This window comes from Physeter macrocephalus, chromosome 2 (genome assembly GCF_002837175.3).
Source record: "Physeter macrocephalus isolate SW-GA chromosome 2, ASM283717v5, whole genome shotgun sequence".
Taxonomy (NCBI): Eukaryota; Metazoa; Chordata; class Mammalia; order Artiodactyla; family Physeteridae; genus Physeter; species Physeter macrocephalus.
This window is the reverse complement of record NC_041215.1, coordinates 10,153,714-10,170,025: the sequence shown is the minus strand read 5'-3', so window position 1 is coordinate 10,170,025 and position 16,312 is coordinate 10,153,714. Positions and strand designations below refer to the sequence as shown.

Here is a 16,312-nt window from a genome sequence, read left to right as displayed (position 1 = left end):
AAATAAAATTGTAATTTTAAAGATAAAGAAAAAATCCAGAGGCCACAATGGCCCTGCTTCCTGCCAACTTGGCAAGCCAAAGCTGCAGACTTGCTCCCAAGAATGGAGAAGGAAGCATGAATACCAGGAACTAACCATCCCCCTCCCCCAAAAAAATATCTGAGAAAGCTCTGAAAAGACAAAAACTTAAGGAAAGCCAGAAGTTGCAATGAGAAGGCAGGTTGGAGAGAGCTTTTTACTTAGAGACAGAAAGTGGAATAGAGGTTATCAGCGGCTGTGGGGAGGGGGAAAGGGAAGCTAGTGTTTAATGGGTACAGAGTTTATGCTGGCGATGATGAAAAAATTTGTGGTATAGATACTGGTGCTGGATATACAACATTGTGAATGTATTTAATTATTTAAGGCCACTGAATTCTATGCTTACAAATGGTTGAAATGATAACTGTTATCACATTATAAAATATTGTGTATATTTTATCACAATAAGAAACATATTGCTAGGAAAAAAGTTGATGAAGAGAGGTGTAGGCTCACAGGGCATCACTCCTCCACTTTTCTGCTCCAGTCCCCATGGCTAGAGGATTACAACCTATAGAAACTGCCTCTTCTTGGTGCTGCCTTTAAACACGGGGATTAAAAGGTAAAATTCAGAGCTGAGGAGATGCCCAGTGGTGGCAGCAAACAAGGAGTGAGCAGTGGTGGTTCTGTGGTATCTCGGACTCCATCTTGGGGCCCATCCCCTTTCACTCCTTAATCACCAGTCTAGAACCTCACTTTCAGACAGCCCTTCTTCAATCTTATGGCCAGCTTAAGTGTCCGATACCCTCAAAATAGCTAGACATGCAAGGAGTACAATCAGCTCAAAAGGCACCAACATGTACTAGAGAGAGAGAGAGAGAGAGATGGATAACATACATCATCTGAAGAAAAAGTGTTAGAGAGGACAAACAGACTTTAAATAAGCTTAAGGAAACTTCAGGGGACTATATTAGCAACAGGAAATGAGAACAAAAAATACTATCATAAATAAGTGGAAAATTAGGTATCAAAAATGTAATAGTAGAAATCAAGATCACAATAGATGGTGTAAATAATACAAGAGGTAGTACTGAAAAGAGAATTGGTCATTTGGAAAATCAGATGAAGGAGTTCTCCCAGAAGGAAGCTGGAAAGGGTAATGGGTTAGAAAATATTAAAAGGAACAGAAAGAGATTTAGAGGATAGAGGTAGAAATGTCAATATTTAGATGATAACAGACCCACAAAAGAAAGATAAGAAGGAATCAGAAGAAATTCCTGAAAACAAAAATGGATATAAATTTCCCAGAATCAAAGCAAGATGGAAGTTCTTGAATTTAAAAAGTCACAGCGTGACACAGAGGAGATGTAAGGAAAAACACCATGCTAGATACAGTATAATGACCTTTAAGCAGATCAAAGACAATGAGAATATTTGAAAACTTCTAAACAAAAGAACAGTTCACCTACTACTGAACAAGAATCTGATTGACATCAGACTTTTCAGGAGAACACTGAATGACACAAAACGAGCAAGTCAAATTTTTCAAAGTAAAAGAAACTTGAACCTAGCCAAATATCCAGGCAAATTTTCACTCCAGTATGAGAGAGTAATAAAAAAAGAAATCATTTCAGGCAAAGGTCCTCAGAGGTTTTCTCACACAATAATTCCCATCTGAAACAAAATTCTGATTTCCTAAATATGACTCCAAATCCAAAACCAATAAGGACAAAGACGTATATATTTGATTACATTAAAGTATGAATTGCATGGCAAAAACCACCACAAAGTGAAAAGATATATGAGAAAAAAAATTGAAACTTATAATACAAGGGATTATTATGGTTAATATATGAGGATCTTCTAAATGTTGAAAAGAAAAAAAATCAACAACCCAATAGAAAAATGGACAAAAGAAATGAAGAGACAGATCACAGAAAAAGAAATGGAAATGCCATTCAAATCTATGAAAAAAACTCAACTTAGTTTATAATAAGAGGAGTGCAAGTTAAAACTGCATTAAGATATAACTTCTCATCCATCATGGTAACAAAAATCTAAAAACTTAACCATACACCCTATTAGCAAGGTTTTGGGGAAACTGTCACTCTCATATACTTTGGGTAGGAAGCCCACATTTTATAACCCTGTGGAGCAGAAATTGACAATATCTAGCAAAATTACATATACATTTACCCTAATAGAAAAAAATATATCTACACAGACATATTTGGCCCAAAACTTAGAATCCTGAGTTATGGAAAGCCACAAATGGAAGAATTTTTAAGAGAAGTAATAAGTAAATAATGCTAACATACATTCTCAGAAACAGAGAACGGTAGGAAGTAATAGAATCAATAATTTTAACACACCTCTCTCAGAAACCAATAAACCCCGCAGATAAAAAAAATAAGCAGAGATATGAAAGACCTGCAAAATGCTTTTTAAATGTATATGTGTGTATGTGTCTATAGCCACAATAAACAGAATCTTATAATTTTCAAGCACATTCAGAACAATTTATAAGAAGTATGATTGCACCGTAAAGGACACTTTAATAATTCCAAAAATTCAATATCATACCAACTGTGTTCTCCAGCCCTAATGGAAATGGAAAGAAAGAAAGAGAGAAGAAGGAAGGGAGAGAGGGAAGGAGGAGGAAGGAGGCTGGGAGGGAAAAAAGAAAAGGAAAAACAAAGAAGGAAAGAAAGCAAATAATGTATTACTAAATAACTCCTAGCAGAAAGCAAACTAAGAAATATTTAAAACTGAACCAGAGAGATGTTAAAATTTGTGGGACTCAACTAACACAGTACTTGAAGGAAAATATATATCTCTAAATACATTTATTGGGAAACAAGTAATGTTAAAAATAAATGAGATGAGCATTCAACTCAAAAAGTTGGAAAAAGAACAACAGACCAAATCCAAAGAAATGAGAGGGGGAATACAATAGAGATAATTGTAGATTAACAGATAATAGGAAAGATTAGTAAAGGAACAGATATTTATAACCTATAAAATGCTAATAATTTTTAAACCTAAACAAAATGGATAAACCCAGAGACAAAATTTAAGATACCAAAACTGCACAAGACGAAAGATAATTTGAATAAATTGATAATTATTTTTTAATTGAAATGGTCATCAAAGACCTCCTCCAACTCAAGACTAGACCAAAAAAAAAAAAACCTATTTTATAGGTGAGTCCTTCCAAATTTGCAAGGCAGAACTGGTTCTTCTCTTTATACTCGTTGTTCTAGAACTGCATTTCTAATACAGTAGCCACTAGCCACTTGTGGTTATGGGCCCTTGAAATGTGGCTAGTATGACTGGGGAACTGAATTTTTTAGTTTTATTTCACTTTAATTAATTTTAAGTTCAAACTGAACAACTGATACTCAATTCCATTATCAGAAAACTTTTTTAAATGTTAAGTTCAGGGCTTCCCTGGTGGCGCAGTGGTTGCGCGTCCGCCTGCCGATGCAGGGGAACCGGGTTCATTCAGTTGTGGAGTCTTTTTTATTTTTTTTAAGTTACACGAAGTTAATTAAAATTTACTGCTTTTGGTGTACAGTTCTGTGAGTTTTGATACATGCACAGAGCAGTATAAACCAACACCACAATTCCGATACAAAACAGTTTTCTTGCCCCAAAACTGTCCCTCATACATCTCCTTTTTAGTTAAACCCTTCCTCCACCCCTCACCTCCGGCAACCACTAATCTGTTCTCTGTTCTCATAGTTTTGCCTTTTCCAGAATGTCCTGTAAGTGGAATAATAAGCATGTAACCTATGGATGTACCTATTAGAAAGCTTTTACAGACATTTGAAATAACTCAGGTATGTGGATCTACTTTTTCAATTATAAATTTATGAAATCTAAATACAGATCATATATTTTTTATAAAAATATACAAATTAATTACATTTGTTCACACTAGCTTAAACCAATACAAAATTAATGTAAATAAGATATCACACACAATGGCAAAGATATAAGTGGATATAAAAATTATTTATAAATTAACCAAGTGGTACAAGTATGTACAAGACCACTATGAAGGAAATTTAAACACTCTTTTAAAAGACATAAAAGATCATCTGAAGAAGTGAAGAAACACGCCAACGTCTCCTTCATATTAATCTATAAATTTAATGCAATTCCATTATAATTTCAGTTGAATTTATTACAGAACCTAAACTTACTCTGAAATATTTTGATACTAGTAATGGCAGTTAATTCAAACAAAGCTTCCCACCAGGAAAAATTATAATGCAACTTCAAATGTTTCTTAAATCTTCTTTAAAACAATTAAGAGATTCTGATTCCAAGTAAGATAGAGTCAGCACAGCCCTCTCTGTCTCTCCCACTGAATGAAGCTAAAAACTCTGGATACAATCTGTGGGGTGGCTCTCTGAGGGTCTGAAAAATAAGTGGTGACGGACAGATTGAAGAATCCAGAACTCAAGTACAAATGATCTGGAGGTGGATTGCCTGGGGTTCTTGGCCTCCATAGCTCCTGGTCTGGATTCAAAGGCAGCACAAATCCTGGAACTGGACACTGGGCACCAACAGAAATTGCTCCAAGAGAAGCCCTCCCTTTCTTGTCTGAGGAGCAGGAAGGGAATCCCTAACGGAAAGAGAGAACGGAGAGTACGCCCAGGTTGGTTGGTTGGTTTTCTATCATGGCCCTGGCCCCAAGTGATTTCAGTCTTGAAGCTGCAGCCCTGTGCTTTTTTATTCCTCTCTCTCCTTCCACCACTTAACCATGAAGGCAGACTTCTTCACAGAAAGTGTGCAGAGAAGGGAGACTGCAGTCCTGGTATTCTAGCCAGAGGACAAGGAAGGGGGTTCCTAGGAGTGACAGAGTGTAGAGGAGATTGTGAATAGGGGTCCCCTAAAGTGGTATATGAACTCCTAGGCTCACCCACCAAGGTGCACATGTGTGGATCTGACCCCAAACAGGATACCAAAGGCTTTGAGAACTGAATCACAAGTTAGGTCAGTGACCAGGGCTCAAGTCAGCTATGAAAACTGAACAGATATCAGAACCCACAGAGGGCAGGTTGGAACTTGTAGTCTAAACCTAACCAAGTGCATTGCCTAAGGAAAAAAAAAATCTCCACAAGATTTAAATAATACTCAGAGTCTCATAGGATATTATACTCGAAATACCCAGGATACAATCCAAAATTGTTTAATATGCAAAGAACCAGCAAATTGTGATCAATTTTCCAAAAAAAAAAGGGCAATTAACACACCAATTCATGATGACCCAGGTGTTGGAATTATCAGATCTTAAAACAGTTATTATAACCAGGTTCCAAGATGTAAGGGCAAGCACTCTTGAAACAAATAGAAGGCAGACTATCTCAGCAGATAAACAGAAGCTTAAAGAAGCCAAGTAAAATTTTTATAATGAAAAAATATAATCACTGAAATAAAAATTTACTGGATGAGCTCAAGAGCAGACTGTAGAAGAAAGTGGAAAGAATCAGTGAATTTAATGACAGACCAACAGATGTTACCCAATCTGAAGAGCAGAAACTAAAGAAGATTGATATAAATGAACAGAGCCTCAGGGACCTGTAAGACAATAAGACAACACCTAATAGTCTAAAATCCATGTCATTGGAATTACAAGAGAGGTAAAAGGATGCACTGCTGAAAAAATATTTGAATAAATAATGATTGAAATTTTCCCAAATTTTGTGAAAGACCTAAATCTACAGATTCAGGAACCTCAGTGAACACCCAAGCTGGATAAACCCAAAGAAATCCATGCTCAGAAATATAATAATCAAACTGCTAAAAATCAAAGACAAAAAATTTTAAAGCAGCCATAAAAAAGACACACAATGTAAAGGGAAACAATTATCCAAATGACTGGAATTTCTCATAGCAGGTTTATTTGCAAAAACTGGAAATAATCCAAGTGTCCATCAACAGGGTGAATAGGTAAATTTTGGTGTGTTCATACAATGGAAAACGGCTCAGCAATAATAAGGAAGGAACTGTTGATGCACACAACAACAAAGATAAATCTCAGAATAATTATGCCGAGTGAAAAAAGCCAGACATAAAAGTGTACATAATGTATGATTCCATTTATATAAAACTCTAGAAAATGCAAACTACCTATAGTGACAGAAAGCCAGGGCTGGGAGGATTATGCAGGAATGACTGGAGAAAGGGATTATAATGAGGCATGGGGAAAATATGGGGGGGTGATGTTCATTATCTTGATCATGGTGATAGTTTCAAAGGTATTTGCATTATGTCAAAATTTATATTGTACAATTTAAATGCATATAGTTTATTGTATGTCAATTATACCTCAATAAAGCTGTTTTTTAAAGTAATTACTAATTCATTCATATGGATGAATCTCAAAAATATCATGCTAAGTGAAAGAAGCCACACATAAAAGAACACATGCTGTATGATTCCATTTACATAACATTCTAGAACAGGAAAAACTGATCTATAGGACCTCCCTCGTGGTGCAGTGGTTAAGACTCTGCCTGCCAATGCAGGGGACACAGGTTCGATCCCTGGTTCAAGAAGATCGCCACTGCAATGACAAGTTTGCACACTGCAACTAAGAGTAGCCCCCATTCACTGCAACTAGAGAAAGCCTGCGCAGAGCAACGAAGACCCAACACAGCCAAAAAACAAAAACTGATCTATACTAATAAGAAGGAGGAGAGAATGGTTGCCTGCCCCTGTAGTGTGGGGACAGAGATTGACCAGAAAGGGGCATGAAGGTGATGATAATGTTCTTGATACATGTTTAGGTTACATGAGTATATTCATTTGTCAAAACTTACAGAATGGAAACTAGATTGGTGCAATTCACTGTATGCTAAAGTGTTTACGAATGAAGTGTCCTGATATCAATAAATTACTTTAAAATATACTTTTTAGAAAAAGATGAATTGATGGATGAATACGGGGAAATAAGGATAAATGGATCAACATGTGCTAAAGCGATATAACAAAATGTAAATTCTAGAATCTAGGTGGTTTGAGGGTGTTGATTCTATAATTCTTTCAACTTTTCTGTACATTTGAAATTTTTCATAATAAAATGTTGGGAGGAAACACCAAAAACAAAACTATTTGTGTATCTCAGTCTATACATATATAAGTAAATGCAAAGGAAACAGTCTATATGGACAACCAGAAAGCTTTTAAGAGTGGTTATTGCTGGAGAAGGGAAGGATGGGGGAGACAAAAAGTGGAACTTTTGCTTTTTTGTGTTTTGATTTTTTACAGTGAACATATAGACATGTAACCACGTGTAATTTTTTTAAGAAAATAATCACCATGTGAGATTCCCATAAACTCACATTGCAGGTATCATTCTGGCACAGAAGAGCAAATCTAGGGCTAGATGGATGTAGTGGTCCATGCAAGGTTCCCAGAGAGATTGGAGATCAGGAACGAGAAACCAGTCCTGTGATCCCGCAGGTAAAGAGACCTTGATGGAAAGGCCTCAAGTGGTTTCATCACATCTCCCACAGCCCCACTCCTTCACAAGTAGCTGGAGTTAACATTTAACACCAGCATTCCTTCACTACTATTCCCATGGCAGGAGACACACTCGGCCAGGCTCTCCTGAGCTCTGGGTCCACACGTCCTACCCCATTCTGGACTGCTCCACCTGGATGTCCACACTGAACATTTCTTCTCCCCCACTCCACCACACATCCACTCACCTGGGTCAGAAAGCTGAGCATATACTTCAATTCTCCCTCCCCCTCACCCCCATGTCTCACCAATAATCAAGTCCTCTAGACCCTCCTTCTCAAACATCTCTGACGTTAGACCGCTTTTTGTAATCCCCACTGTTTCTGTCTCATTTCAGTTCTCCTCATCTCTCACCCGGATGACCGTAAATGGTCTTCCAACTGGCCTACATGTCTTTGATCTCATATCCCCTCAAACCACGCTGCCTGACATAATACTTTAATTTCTAGAGCACAATTCTGAACAAGTCACTCCCCTGCTTTACAAGCATCACTGTCCCTGTTACTCACAGGATAACATCAGCATCCTCCAAGGTCTGCACTCAGGCATTTTTCCAGACCCACCGTTACCCACTCCATCAGTCAAAGCCCACATCCCATTCTTCACAAGTTGCAGGTCTTAGAGCTATTACAGGCCTCTGTGCTTTACTCTGACTGCTTCCTCTGCCTACCCCCAGCTCTGACGGAGGTGAGCAACTGCTCGTCTTTCAAGACTCAGGCCATATTAGCTCCCTGTGCATCCTTTTTGGCACTTCCCCACCACTGCCCAAGAGGGTGACCACTGGCTCCTCTGTGGATCAGGAGGTATTGTGCTCTGCTACCCCTCTAGCAGAGCCCCTCATGGCACTTCTTGTTTGTCTGTCTCACTAAGGTGGAAATCATCAGTCTTGGTCACCTCCAGTTCTGGTTCTTCTAGGCACATGATGGGATTGCATTTCCCACCCCCCTGAATTTAGGCATGGCCATGCATCCACTCTCACAGGTGAAATATGAGCAGGAGAGCATGGGTCACTTCTGTGAGGAAGCCTTTAGGAGCAGGTCACTTGGTCACTTTTCTCTCTGTTCCCTTCCTCCTGAGGAGGTAATAAAGGAAGTTCCAGAGTCAGGGGCTCTCAGCCAACCGGGAGAACTCTAAGTGAGAAGAACAGAGGACAACTCTGCCAATCAAGGTGGCTGTGTGATGTAAGCATGAAATAACAATAACTTTTGTTGTTTAAAATCACTAACATACGGGGGTAGTTTGTTCTGAGCACTGGGGATACAGCAGTGAACAAGAGAAATAAGCTTCCCTCGGAGCTACATTCCAGTGAGGGGAGGAAACAATACCAAAAAAACAATACCGAAAAAACAGGAAAATGTCTGACAATGTCATAAGTATTAATATTATGAAGGAAGTAAAACTGCGTGAAGTGACAAAGAAGGACTGGAGGCTGGAAGGGGAATATATTTTAGGGTGATTAGGGAAGGTCTCTCTGAAAAGTTGAATTGAGCTTGGATACGAAGGATGATGATCAAAAGTCAGTAAGGTGGGCTTCCCTGGTGGCGCAGTGGTTGAGAGTCCGCCTGCCGATGCAGGGGAAGCGGGTTCGTGCCCCGGTCCAGGAAGATCCCACATGCTGCGGAGCGGCTGGGCCCGTGAGCCATGGCCGCTGAGCCTGCGCGTCCAGAGCCTGTGCTCCGCAATGGGAGAGGCCACAACAGTGAGAGGCCCGCGTACCGCAAAAAAAAAAAGTCAGTAAGGTTAAGCCTGGGAGAAAAATCATTCCAAGCAGAGGGAGAAAAGCATATGCAAAGAATAACCTTGATGTGTTTAAGGAACAAAAAAATCATGTATAACTTAACAAATCCACATATAATGATACAAAATGGGATCAGAAAGATTCGCAAGTATCAGATCACATAGGGCCTTGTAGACTGTTGTGGCTACATGGATGGAAAAATGGATATGAATGGATTGAAGGTTGGATGGGAGGATGGATATGGATGAAATGGAGGATGGATAAAGATAAATGGGTGGGTAAGAATGGATGGGTGGATGCAAACTGCCAAATCCTGGATTGTTAGAAACCCAAATCCATTTTAGACCTCTAGACGGAGCCAAACATTGATATTTGTTACATAGTCGTGTGTGTCTTTCTTTTGGCATAAATTTTAAAGTATTCATGACATTTCTCACTGGGAAGTAGAAAAGCCTTCACCTCTCCTTAGAGCAGAGCAGAGCTTCCAGACTAGTGAAACTATTGGGCAATTAGCTGTTCAGAGATGCTGATGCTTTTGGCCCAGGAGTGACCCAGTGAAGTCTGGAGAAGCCAGACTCCCCAAGTGCTACTTCTGCAGCAAAAAGCCCTCCATCCATTTACAATGCTGTGTTGTACAACAAACATTATCATGTTCTAAGTGAGTCATGATATGAAAAAGATTAGGAGGCACAGCCTTAGAGAGAATCTCTCATACTGATAAAGGAGTAAAAAGACCAAAGAGTTTGAGAATACTGGTTCAGGAAATGACCTGGAGGAGCCATCTACCCTAACAAGTAAATATCCATCCTGGACTCTCCATTTTAAAAATAATTTGCATATGGGGGACTTCCCTGGTGGTCCAGTGGTTAAGAATCTGCCTTCCAATGCAGGGGACAGGGGTTCTATCCCTGGTCGGGGAACTAAGATCCCACATGCTGCAGGGCAACTAAGCCCGTGCACTGCAACTACTGAGCCCATGTGCTCTAGAGCCCATGTGTCACAACTAGAGAGCCTGCACACCACAACGAAAGATCCCACATACCACAATGAAGATCCTGCATGCTGCAACTAAGACCCAATACAGCCAAATAAATAAAAAATAATAATTTTTTAAAATAAAAATAATTTGCATATGGAATTAAATGATATCATTCATTCCTTCAAGACACACTTAATAAGCACTCAATCTGTGTCTGATCTGCCATACAGAAGTGAGTGTTATTGTCAGGTGGTCCCTTTTCTCAAGGAGCTCCCACTATAGAGAGGAGCCAAACAGGCAAACCAAGGATTATCATACAGCAGTAAACAAACTGTGCAACTAGCACACAAAATGAAGTTCAGGTTCACTAGGTATACATCACTTAGAAATACTTGCAGCTGCAAGTAAGAGATTTATTGTGGCTTAAACAAACAGAGTTATTTACTTGACTATTCCCTCATGCTTGTCACATTATGATGCCAAAATAGCTGCCATAGCTCCAGGAATTCTACATTCAAGGCAGGAAAAAAAGAGAAAGGAAGTGGATCATCAGCTGATGAATACACAGACAGACATGGTAAATGTCATACGTTTTCCTACTTATCAGGAAAAGCAAAAGACACCCCAAAAGCCCCAATACATTAGTTACAGCTCATTGGTCAGAACTATGCTGCATGGCACGCCTGGCTACCAGGGAGATAATAAACATGAGTATCCCATGTAGGGCTTAGCCTACTAACAAAATCAGCATTCAATTAGCAAAAAAGAAGAGGGAATTGATAATTGGGCATGCAATTAACAGTGCATCTATACTTAATAATCAAAGAAATGCAACTTAAAATGAGACATCTTTCTCATTTATCAAATTGGCCCACTTTTCTAAAGGTTGATAAATATCTAGTGTTGGAAAGATGGAGGAAAGAACATTTTCATAACTCCTTGGTAGAAGTGTACAATCTTCATTTGACAATCTACTGCAAATCAAGATTTTTTTTAATGTTAATATTTTGACCCAAAATTCCATTCCCAGAAAGTTATCTAGGAGATAAGTACACAAAGATAGAGTGGTATTTAAACATTGAAAATTAGGAAACTATCCACATATCCAACAATAGGGAATTAATAAAATAAATGAAGATACTGCCATGTAACTGAGCTGGAACTTATGGGGACAGACCCCTCCCCCATATCCTCTGCTTTAGCTCCTCTCTGAAGTACCCAGATAATAGTATCTGATGCACATGATGAATATTTCCTGAGTTTTTCAGATGCTAAAGCCACCAGGGAATGGAAGCAATTAATTACTTGATGATCGTGAGCACAGAGCAGCCCCCAGAACTCCAGGAGCCTAAGGACTGATAACATTAACCACCCTGTTACATCAACCAATCAGAGGATTGTACACGATCTGATCACATACCCTGGGATGCCCCTCCCTCACCTTGCCTTTAGAAATGCTTTGCTGAGGACTTCCCTGGTGGCGCAGTGGCTAAGAATCCGCCTGCCAATGCAGGGGGCACTGGTTCGAGCCCTGGTCAGGGAAGATCCCACATGCTGCGGAGCAACTAAGACCATGCGCCACAACTACTAAGGCTGCGCTCTAGAGCCTGGGAGCCACAACTACTGAAGCCCGCGTGCCTAGGGCCCATGCTCTGCAACAAGAGAAGCCACCGCAATGAGAAGCCCGTGCACCGCAAGGAAGAGTAGCCCCTGCTCACCGCAACTAGAAGAAGCCTGCGCTCAGCAACAAAGACCCAGCGCAACCAAAAATAAATAAATAAAATAAAATTAATTAATTTTTTAAAAATGCTTTGCTGAAACACTTTGAGGAGTTTAGGAGTAACCCATTCTCCTTGCTCAGCCCTGCAATAAACCTTTCTCTGCTCCAAACTCCAACCTTTCAGTTTGTTTGGCCTCACTGTGCGTTGGGCACACGAACTTTCATTCAATAACATCCATACAATGTTGTGTTATCAATTTTTTTAATTAATTAATTTGGCTACATCAGGTTGCCGGCATGTGGGATCTTTTTTTGTTGCTGCATGCGGACTCTTCACTGCAGTGTGAGTGCTTAGTTGCCACGCAGCATGTGGGATCTTAGTTCCCCAACCAGGGATCGAACCCGCGCCCCCTGCATTGGAAGGCGGACTCAACCACCGGACCATCAGGGAAGTCCCTGTACAATCATTTTTTTAAGTTAGGAATTGATATAAATGTTCAGTGTTAAATATGATAACTTTACCATGGTTATGTAAGAGAATATCCCAGTTCTTAAGAAATATATCCTGAAGGATTTAAGTGTAACAGGACATAATGTATGTAATATACCCTCAAAAAAGTTCAGGGTAAAAATGTACATATATAAATACAGATAGAGAGACAGCACATGCAAATGATAACGCATATAGAGTGAAACGTTAACCACAGGTGAATCTGGGTAAAGGGTATACAGTTGTACTCTGTGCTATCTTTATTCTTTGCAACTTTTCTTAAGATTGAAATTATTTCTAGATAAAAAGGTTTTTTAAGTATTAGGATCTGGAATCTCCTTTAAAGTACATCAAAAAATAAGATGGATTAATGGATGGACACAGGGATAAATACATAGACATAGTGTTATACGTACTCTATGTTTAAATTTTTTCATAATAAAATGTGGGGCAGGGGAGAGTACTAGGTAAATTTATATGATCTGTTATGGAAAAATATTACCAAAACAGAAAGTCCATTGTTTTTGAAGTCCCCGGCAGGGGCTTTAAAGCCCACCTTTCTGGCCCTTGGTATTTCCTCCGAAAGCATGAGCTGGGCTGCTCTCAAGATTCTCTCCACTGTTCCATGGTGACTGCAAGGTGCCAAGCAGGAAAAGGACAGGTCACTCATTGACATAATGAGGGCTCTCTCCCTTAGGGACACATTAGCAAATTCATTATGCAAATGATCAGATTAACTTTTTCATAAGTGAGTTATCTATTTTTAATTAATACAAGATTATTTTCATAAAATAACTGTGATACATAATAAGAAAGTTATATTTGATCTCTGCTCCTGGTTCCCAGCACAGAGCTCTTAAAACTCTTGTAATTTCCTGAATGAAAGAGAGATGGGAGCATCTTTTGTTATTCCTAACAAGCCCCTTTCAAACATACCTGAGTTTATGCTAATGAGGTGACCCTTAGAGGTTAAGGGTTGGTTGCCAGAAGAACCAACCCTGTGATTAGAGAGTTGGAACTTTCATGCCCACCCCACCCCCTGCCTCCTGGGAGGAGGAAGGAGCTGGAGATTGAGTTCAATCACCTATGGTCAATAATCAATCATGTAATTGAACCTTCATTAAAATCCTAAACAATAGGGTTCACATCAAGGTGCTGACAGGGTAATGCACCCAGAGAGGGCATGGAAGCTCCAAATCCCTTCCCACATACCTTGCCCTATGCATCTCTTCCATTTGGCTGTTTCTGAGTTATATCTTTACTATAAACACTAATAGTTAAGTTAGGCATTTTCCTCAGTTCCATAATTCTAGCAAGTTATGAAACCTGAGGAGGGGGTTGTGGGAACTGCCTATTTATAGCCAGTCAGTCAGAAGTGCCTGTGTCACTAAGCAAGGGCTCTTATGCCCACAACACAGAAAGCCAAACTCCGACAGCAGGTGTTTGCAGCAAAGTAAGGGTTTATTTGCAAGGCATCAAGCAAGGGAGTGGGAGACAAGCCTCAGATGCACTCCAACCTGATCTTTGAGTTGGGGGTGTTTTTGAAGGGGAAGAACAAAGAAGCTGGGATTAATCATCGTCTTGTGACATTTCTTAATCGTAATTTCAGGGGTCAGGATGTCTCATTTGAAATTCTCTAGCCAGGTGGTCCATGGCTTGGGGGTCTGTTAGCTCATCTTGCCCTGGAGAAACAACCTGAGTTTGTACATTAATGATGAGATCAGTCTTAGGGGGACTCAGTTCACTGGAGGCCTAGATTGGCATCTGAATTGAGGGAACAGTCCTGTAGGACTGAGCCCTTACCCTGTGGGATCTGCACTAACTCTGGGCAGTTAGTGTCAGAAGTACTGTGAGTAGGAATACTGAGTTTTCCTTTCAGTTGGTTACCCCTTCAACTGCCATACTTTGATGCCATCTCAGCAACAGCACCTACATCCCATTCAGTTATAACCAACCACCATAAGTTCTACAGTTCTAAACTCATCATCTGAGGATATTTTACCCAAGTCCCTGCTGTTACAAGGCCATTCAGAGAAGCAGAAGTCTTGATAATGTTAAAATATCACTAATGAGTATATTAATATTATCACTTATAAAGTATATTACCACTTATAAAATCCATCCCTACTCAAAGCTCATTTCCTGCTGAACCCCAAAGCATCATACCTCATGTACTGGGCCAATGGCTAGCCAGTCTCTAGCTGAGTGTCAGATGTCTACAATGCAAATCAATTGTACAGTGAAGCTGTAAATCTGCACACGATGCAAGATTTCACAGAGTAAACAAAAGTGATGCTCAAGTCCCACCCAATCCCACACAAAGCCACTGACACATAAGATCGGCAGAAAAGAAAACCAATGCTGCTGATCCAACAGGAGCTTCAAAACAGAATGGTTGAAAAAAATGTAAATTTAGAACATATTAAAAGGCAAGAGTGAGCTTAGATGGGCTCAAACATAGAGTAATAATATTGCGAAATAGTTTGTTTTTTCGCATGAGACATCCCACAAAAATATCTAGAAGGACGATAGCATGATGAATGGGATAATTACTTTTCCACTTTGGGCAAACTAGCTTGAGTACTAGCTACATAAAAAGAGATACAAATAAAATGAAAAGGTAGCCAAAATAAGGTATGGTTTCTCTATCGCAGGATTAAAGAGGCCTTGAGAAAAAATATGAAGCCTAAATATTTTTGGACCCTCTTTCTGACTCCACTGTGAGTCAGATGTGAAATGAATAAAGCTATATAATGTGATTTTCTTCAGAAAAATTGTGCAAAAAAAAATTAGCACTTATTCATTCTTTACTCATTATAAAAATAGCACATGGTTGCAAACACATTCTAAATTTTGATAAATATATGATAGGTAACTTTTGTTTTCATTATTCAAAATAAAATCTCAATCAAGCCTTTTGTGAGGATTTTTCAGTCCTTTTGTTTTGTGGCCACACTGTGCGGCTTGTGGGATCTTAGTTCCCTGACCAGGGATTGAACCCGGCTCCACAGCAGTGAAAGTGCTGAGTCCTAACCACTGGACCATCAGGGAACTCCCTAGGATTTTTCAGTCTTTATGAAACATTGGCTTCTATTTTATATGGATTCACTTTTTTATATATCTTTTTACTTTTTATTATGCAAAGTCAGACATTCAGAAAAGTAGAGAGAATACATAATAACTCTCCTACACTCATTACCTAGATTTCAAAACTGTCAAGATCTTGCCAGGTTTGCACCAAATATTTTCTTGTGCTGAAGTATTTTAAAGTAAGTTACAGACATCATGAGGTGTTACCACTTGATACTCTAAATCAGTTCTAAAAAATAAAGGCGTTTTCGGGCATACCCACAACCCATTATCACATTGAACAAAATTAACAATAATTCCATAATATCTAATATGTAATCCGTATTCAAATGTTCCCAACTGGGCTTCCCTGGTGGCGCAGTGGTTGGGAGTCCGCCTGCCGATGCGGGGGACGCGGGTTCGTGCCCCGGTCCGGGAAGATCCCACACGCGGCGGAGCGGCTGGGCCTGTGAGCCATGGCCGCTGAGCCTGCGCGTCCGGAGCCTGTGCTCCGCAACGGGAGAGGCCACAACAGTGAGAGGCCCGCGTACCGCAAAAAAAAAAAAATGTTCCCAACTGACAAAAAGAAGTCTTTCCAGCAGGTAGTTCCAGTCTCATCAGGGTTGCCTGTTCCACCAGGTCCAGGGGATGCTGCCCCTTCTGGGAGTGTCTCACTGTTTACTACAGGTGCTGTCTCCCTTCTTCCTTTCTCCCCTAGGTTTCCTAAAACCCAGTCACACGAGCTTCATTGCAAGTGCTCAG

General features: G+C 39.7%; 1 long non-coding RNA gene and 1 other non-coding gene across 2 annotated transcripts in view; both read right to left on the bottom strand.

Annotated features, from left to right (window-relative positions):
- The window catches only part of LOC129391546 (uncharacterized), a 30,163-nt gene that overhangs the window by 9,132 nt on the left and 4,719 nt on the right, over window positions 1-16,312 (bottom strand). The window lies entirely within an intron of this gene.
- Window positions 15,460-15,532, bottom strand: TRNAE-UUC (transfer RNA glutamic acid (anticodon UUC)). Its single transcript has one exon. It is a non-coding gene; the product is annotated as a tRNA-Glu (tRNA).